Source organism: Bubalus kerabau, chromosome 23, assembly GCF_029407905.1.
Source record: "Bubalus kerabau isolate K-KA32 ecotype Philippines breed swamp buffalo chromosome 23, PCC_UOA_SB_1v2, whole genome shotgun sequence".
NCBI lineage: Eukaryota > Metazoa > Chordata > Mammalia > Artiodactyla > Bovidae > Bubalus > Bubalus kerabau.
Genome location: NC_073646.1, coordinates 8,258,271 through 8,265,685, shown reverse-complemented (window position 1 = coordinate 8,265,685; position 7,415 = coordinate 8,258,271). Strand labels below are relative to the sequence as shown.

At 43.3% G+C, this 7,415-nt stretch overlaps 1 non-coding gene and 1 pseudogene across 1 annotated transcript; both read left to right on the top strand.

Annotated features, from left to right (window-relative positions):
- Positions 1–6,586: 6,586 nt before the first annotated feature.
- Positions 6,587–6,703, top strand: LOC129638245 (uncharacterized; annotated as a pseudogene).
- A 353-nt stretch (positions 6,704–7,056) lies between these two features.
- TRNAY-GUA (transfer RNA tyrosine (anticodon GUA)) lies at positions 7,057–7,128 on the top strand. The gene has a single exon. It is a non-coding gene; the product is annotated as a tRNA-Tyr (tRNA).
- Positions 7,129–7,415: the final 287 nt, after the last annotated feature.

The window sequence follows — 7,415 nt, the reverse complement described above, 5'->3', positions numbered from 1 at the left end:
TACTTTACCAACAAAGGTCTGTCTAGTCTAAGCTATGGTTTTTCCAGTAGCCATGTATGGATGTGAAAGTTGGCCTATAAAGAAAGCTGAGTGCCAAAGAATTGATGCTTTTGAACTGTGGTGTTGGAGAAGACTCTTGAGAGTCCCTTGGACTGCAAGGAGATCCAACTAAAGGAAATCAGTCCTGGGTGTTCATTGGAAGGACTGATGCTGAAGCTAAAACTCCAATACTTTGGCCACCTGATGTGAAGAACTGACTCACTGGAAAAAAACCCGATGCTGGGAAAGATTGAAGGCAGGAGGAGAAGGGGATGACAGAGGATGAGATGGTTGGATGGCATCACCAATGAGATGGCCATGAGTTTGAGCAAGCTCTGGGAGTCGGTGATGGACAGGGAAGCCTGGCATGCTGCAGTTCATGGGCTCACAAAGAGTCGAACATGCCTAAGCGACTGAACTGAACTGATTGCTAGAGTATTATGTAATCATCACAGTATTATGTAATCATCATAGCATTTGATTATTGTTGTTCTAACTATTATTACTATACTGCTATTGTTACTATTGTTATCACTATTATTACTTCATTGTTATTACTATTATCACTATCATTATTATATTTGCTATTATCACATTACTATTGTTCTTACTCTATCGTTATGACTGTTACATTACTGTTAATGTTTTTGTCTATTGAGGTCTTATGACCTACTCTTTTCTTCTTTTTCCCTTGCTATTTAAAATATTTCACCTCCCAGATGTACGTCATGGATTGCTTTTCTTAAAAAAATTAATTAATTTGGCGGTGTCAGGCTTTAGTTGCAGTTCACAGGGTCTTCATTGCATCATGTGGGATCTTTTGTTACAGTGTGGGAACTCAGTAATTGTGGCTCAGGCTTCGTTGCTCTATAACATGGGGAATCCTAATTCCCTGACCAGGGATCAAACCCACATTCCCCCTCACTGCAAGGTGGATTTCCAACCACTGGACCCCTGGGGAAGTCCCTCCTGATTGCTTTTTTAGTTTTGTTTATTTATTTGTTTAAGGGGCACAGCCTTTTTTTTTTTTTCCAATTTGGCTGCACTCAGTCTTAATTATGACATGTGAGATCTAGTTCCCTGACCAGGGATCAAACCCAGGATCCCTGCATTGGGAGCATGAAATCTTGCCACAGGACCACCAGGGAAGTCCCCCAATTGCTTTTTTAGATCCTCTGGATTTAGTGCTCATGCTGTCCCATGAACACTTGAGTTCCTATCTCCTGGTTGCCTCTGTGGTCTCCCTGTCACTTGGTGTCTCCCTGTTCCCATGTTGACTAGCAGGACCATCCCTCACCTGAGTCCTGTGCACTGAGCCCTGGACTCTCCTAGAGGGGAGGCATGGATTAGGACACACACAGATGAGAAGACCAAGCACCGATGAGCTCGGTTTCATTGGAGGAGAGAGGTACTTTTTCTCAACACTGTCTTCCCCAGGGCAGGAGTGCAAAGAGAAAGGTCATTTCCAAGCAGCTTTCTGAAGATGCTACCTCACCAGCTTCTCTCCAAAACTAATCTGGAGAAGGCATTGCTGCAATATTACAGTGACCTATATTTGTGGTAAACTTCCCCACTCTCCCAGGAGAGACTGGTGAGCTATGAGTCTCCCCCATACAAGTGGCTTTTTAGGACACCCTCCCCTTCCAAAAAAATAAATAAAGCAGTGGCGACTTGTTTGGTACCACTCGGACTCCCAAGTAATATTCAGCTTACAATTCTCTCCCCTCCTCCAAAGGCGAGTTATTTGCCAGATCCCAAATGGTCCACGGGTGATGGATGGCGGGTGATTTCTACATCAGCACACCTTGGAGCCCCAGAGCTAACCCTCTGACAGCGTTAGCATAAAAGATTTACATTTATGTTACGAGGGCCACACAAGAATAATAATTTTAAGATACATTGCCTCGGCTGCTGGTGCACCCTGGGAAATCTAGCCACGGCAGGCACTGATCCACAGTGTAATTACAAAATGGCAGTGCAGGAGAGGGTTTTTTTGGAGACAAGCGGCTAGAGACCAAAGCCATCTGCATGCCTTGGTGGATTGAAATTACAGTAATATATGAAGACATTACCTGAAAAACCCGGCACCATTTAAATGATTTACTCTTCAGCCCCAGAAAGCTTTAATTTAAGGATAAAGTCATTCAGAAAGCTAATCTGATAGGGGAGGCATTATTTCACACAGTTAAGTTAATTTACAGTAGCTGATTGTTGTGGTTGCTTTAGGTATTATTATCTTCCTACAAACAGCTGATCTGCCAGACAGAAGCAATACACTGCTTAACGCAGTGTCTTAATTCAGCTGGCAAGCTATCTGTGATAAAGGTTTGTTTATAAGCAATAATAGGAAAGTCATTTTGAGGCCACGCTGATAACGCTGATGAGAAATATTTTTTAAGGGGGAAAGGCACAATTAAATAAATAAATGAATCAGCAAGCCCTGTACTCGTGGGTCTGTTTGTCTGGAACTGCTCTTTTGAGCAGTCATTTTCCAAAGGCATGCCCCTCCTCCCCTCCTTCATGGGTTTCCTGCCCTGTGGTCCTCTCTCTGCACGTTTACCCCAGATTGTCCTGCTGTCTGGCAAACACTTCTTCCCTGTTGCCAAATCGACTTCTCAGCCAGACCTTTGAGAAAAAACACATCTTGGGAGCCCAGTGAATTCAGCTGCTTTCCAAGCAAAAAGTGAGCTTTGATATCTGTCTTGAATGAGCATTTTTTTTTTTTAATCTTTGAGAGACACAGAACCTGTTCACTGGTGGTTGTTGTGGTAGAAAAACATCAGGAAGTGGGTATTTGAAAGGGAGCTAACAGATTGGAAGGTGAAATTGGAGATTTTGAAAGGGCTCGATAAAACCAACTTGCCAAGGGGGAGGTTGGAAGTGGGGGATAGATTGGGAGTTTGGGATTAGCAGATGCAAACTATCAATATTATACATAGGATGTTTGCAGAGAATGGATACATGTATACGTGTGGCTGAGTCCCTTTGCTGTCCATGTGAAACTAACAGAACATTGTTAATCAGTTACACTCCAATATAAAATAAAAAGTTTAAAAATGTCATTGGAAGGACTGATGCTGAGGCTGAAGCTCCAATACTTTGGCCACCTGATGTGAAGACAGCTGACTCATTGGAAAAGACCCTGATGCTGGGAAAGACTGAAAGTAGAAGGAGAAGAAGGTGGCAGAGGATGAGATGGTTGGCGTCACCAACTCAGTGGACGTGAACCTGAGTAAACTCAAGGAGATAGTGAAGGACAGGGAAGCCTGGCATGCAGCAGTCCATGGGGTTGCAGAGTCAGACAGGACTTAGTGACTGAACAACAACAAAAATACACAGAATGGATAAAAAATAGGGTCCTTCTGTATAGCACAGGGAACTATGTTGAACTATATTCAATATCATATCATAATGGAAAAGTAAATGAAAAAGAAAAAATGAAAAGAAAAAGAAAAGAAGAATGAGTCACTTTGTTGCACAGCAGAAACTAACACAACATTGTGAAACAACTGTACTTTAATAAGGACCTCTCACGTGGCTTATGGGCTTCTCATGTGGCCCTAGTGATAAAGAACCCATCTGCCAGTGCAGGAGACATAAGAGAGGTAGGTTTGATCCCTGAATTTGGAAGATCCCCTGGAGGAGGTCATGGCAACCCACTCTAGTATTCTTGTCTGGAGAATCCCATGGACAGAGGAGGCTAGTAGGTATAGTCCATGGGGTTGCAAAGAGTTGAACATGACTTACTGAAAATACAGCAAACATGCCCCCACTGTTCATGGCAGAGCTATATACAATAGCCAAGACATGGAAACAACCTAAATATCCATTGACAGATGAATAGAGAAAGAAGATGTGGTGCATATACACAAAGGAATATTCAGTTCAGTTCAGTTGCTCAGTCATGTCTGACTCTGCGACCTCACAAGTCGCAGCACGCCAGGCCTCCCTGTCCATCACCGACTCCCAAAGGAATATTACTCAGCCATAAAATAGAATGAAATAATGCCATTTGCAGCAACATGAATGACTTAGGGATGTGTTGTGTTAGCTTCAGGTATACATTCCTTATCAGATTCTTTTCCATTATAGGTTATTATAATACTGGAGTGGGTTGCCATTTCCTCTTCTAGGGGATCTTCTCCTGGCCCAGGGATTGAACTTACATTTCTTGCATCTCCCACATTGGCAGGTGGATTCTTTACCACTAGCGTCAGCTGGGAAGCTCATCTAACTTATAGCAGAAACTTATCAATGATGTGACTTGAGTCAATGATGGTCACTCTCTACATCCTTTCTGCTAAGGAAAAAAAAAAAAAAAAAGGCAATATGTGCATAATGACCCAAATCACTGAGCAAGGGTCTGGCTCATATTAAGTATGCATAAATATCAATTCCCTTTTCCCATATATGAAGCATGCAGTAGAAAGGGGAAAAAATTAAAAACAGAGATTAGAGAAGGCATCAGAAAGCAGCAGGGACCCCCTTCTCCAGGGATGGAGAGGGGAATTGCTTGCTTTGCACATGAACAGTTGCCAGTCACTCCTGCGCGATTTCTATCAGCGGGGGCTACAGGCTTTAAAATGAGATTCGGTTCCCTTTCAAGCACCTCTCTCCAGCCTTCAGGGAAGGAAATGGATCCATGGAAGAAAGGCTGATGGAAATTGTCCTCGCTTGAGGGCAGGAACCTTGCCATATAAATTCTGAGACCGATTAGTCCTCTAGCTACGCACTCTGGGTCCAAGTACATTGGCTGGACCCAGATTTTGCTGGTTGATTTTGGTTTCTGGCCTGATTATCCAAGAGGGGGAAGAAAGTATCTCACAGGGCTTGGAGAAGTTGGCATGACCAAGCTTTTCCTGGGGAAGGTCTGTTTTCTTGGTACAGAAACACAAGTGTCTGACCCGACACAATATCTTCTTCCAACCAGGTGTCAATGAACATATAGTCTGTACCAGGAACTGTGCTTTTGAAATCAACTGCCTTTATGTCAGACTCTAATCTCTGCAAGGTCAGGCTCTCTGTTATTTACACATTGTTTCCCAAGGGTCCATCACCACCTCTGGTACATGGTGACCGGTCAGTTCTCTCCAACCCCAAGCCACAGTCCTATAGTGATAGCTCAGAAATTCTTAAAAGGATGAGAAAATAAATAAGTAAAAATGTAAAAGGGCTTTCCTGGTGGCCCAGTGGTAGAGAATCCTCCTGCCAATGCATGGGACACGGATTTGACCCTTGGTCCAGGAAGATTCCACACTCAGCAGGGCCACTAAGTCCATGCGCCATAACTGCTGAAGCCCACATGCCCTAGAGCCTGGGCTCTGCAACAAGAGAAGCCCCCCACTCGCCATAACTAGAGAAAGCCTGTGTGCATCAATGAAGTCTCAGCACAAAATAAAAATAAATAAAAATTTAAAAGGATGCATGTAGCTATTCCCAGCTCCCCCTCTCCCATCCTGCCCGCCCATTTCCCAATCACTCTCCTCCAAAAGTTTTGCAAGCTACATTCACCAGCATTCTGGCAGTCTCCATAGTCTGAAAGGCTGTGATTGTCCCATCAGTTGAGTTCTATTAAATAGGGGACCCCAATACATTCAGAAGCACCAACCTCTGCTCCACGCACCATGTCCATTTGACAAGAGTGAAGTGGATTAATTAACGTGGTGGGTCTATCTTCTACCCAGCTGTCTTGTGTTGCAATGGAGACTGAGAAAAATCCATTAGATTATACTGAGAGATAGCTGAAAGAAAGTTTAGATTAAGTTTATCTCTCGAGGCAATTTTATTAGATAGATTAAGTTTCTGTTCATCTCTCCGAAGACCATAGTAATAACCAGTGTCATGACTTTCAAATCCTTTGGACTTCAGAGGGTAATCAAACATGGTTGTCTTTTTATCCCCCTCTTTCACTTCTTAGTATTCTACAATCCTGCTTCGTTCATCTGTCAAAGCGATAGTATTAAGGGGATCAATGTTGACAAGTGATAGTACAAATTATGTAATGTTGATGACATTTCGCTGTCTCCTTTTGATCTGCAATTCCCACTCTCAATCACTCCTTATTTAAGAAAAAGCACTGAAAGAGAAAGACAGCTATGGAAGCCATGGGCTCAAGTCCCGGAGCCCCAAGGGCAAAACGGGGTGAATTTGAAGTGCACGGAATTAGACACGGGGCCTGGGAAGATGGCCTGACTGACAGAAGGGGAAATTGAGGTCATCTTCTTACAACACGCCTTTGGCAGCTGCCACTTGGGACCACGTCACAGCTTTTGGTTGTGCTGTAGTCCCATGAAATATTTGACGTGTCTGGTCTGCAATGGTAGGGGGCTTTCTATTTCCAGAATATGCCCTTTGATTTCTCCTCCACTGGGAATTGATGGAGGATAACTTAAAAGGAAGAACTGAGCTGGTTTTGTTTAAAAGAAAAAAAAAAAAGGAGACTAGGCTAGGTCCAGACACAAGAAGGGCTGTTTTATTTCTGGGGTAGGGGATGGGTATTAAGTTTTGAACTGGGTGATAAAAGATCAAATAAGGAAAAATAGGTTCAATTGCTTCTTGGCCTTTTGGCTAACATCAAGTGTAGTATCTGTTCTTATCAGTTTAATAACTGATATGTCCTCTGTCTGAGACAATCTATTAAATGAAATGATACAAATGAACTTACTTACAAAACAGAAAAGAGACCAGCAGACTTGGAGAACGAACTTAGAGTTGCCAGGGAGGAAGGATGGGGGAAGCGATAGTTAGGGAGTTGGGTAATGACAGGTACACACTGCTGTATTTGAAATGGATAACCAGCAAGGACCTACTGTTTAGCACAGGGAACTCTCCTCAATGTTATGTGGCAGTCTGGATGGGAGGCGGGTTTGGGGGGGGATGGATACATGTATATGTATGGCCGCATCCCTTGACTGATCATCTGAAGCTATCACAGCACTGTTAATTGTCTATACTCCAATATAAAATAAAAGGTTTTAAAAAAGAAGAAATAGGTTCAAAATATAGCAGAAGGGGGCTTCCCTGATGGCTCAGATGGTAAAGAATCTGCCTGTAATGCAGGAGACCCAGGTTCAATCCCTGGTTTGGGAAGACTCCCCTGGAGAAGGGCATGGAAACCCACTCCAGTATTCTTGCCTGGAGAATTCCATGGACAGAGGAGCCTATTGGGCTATAGTCCATGGGGTCGCAAAGAATTGGACATGACTGAATGACTAATGCTTTCCAGTATTCTAGCCTGGGAAATCCCATGGACAGAGGAGTCTGGGGTTCTAAAGTCCATGGGGTCTCCACAGAGTCAGACATAACCTGGGGACTAAACAACAACATCAAATAGCAGAAGAGACTTTTTTTGGGAAGAGAGCATCTTGCATCCTTAT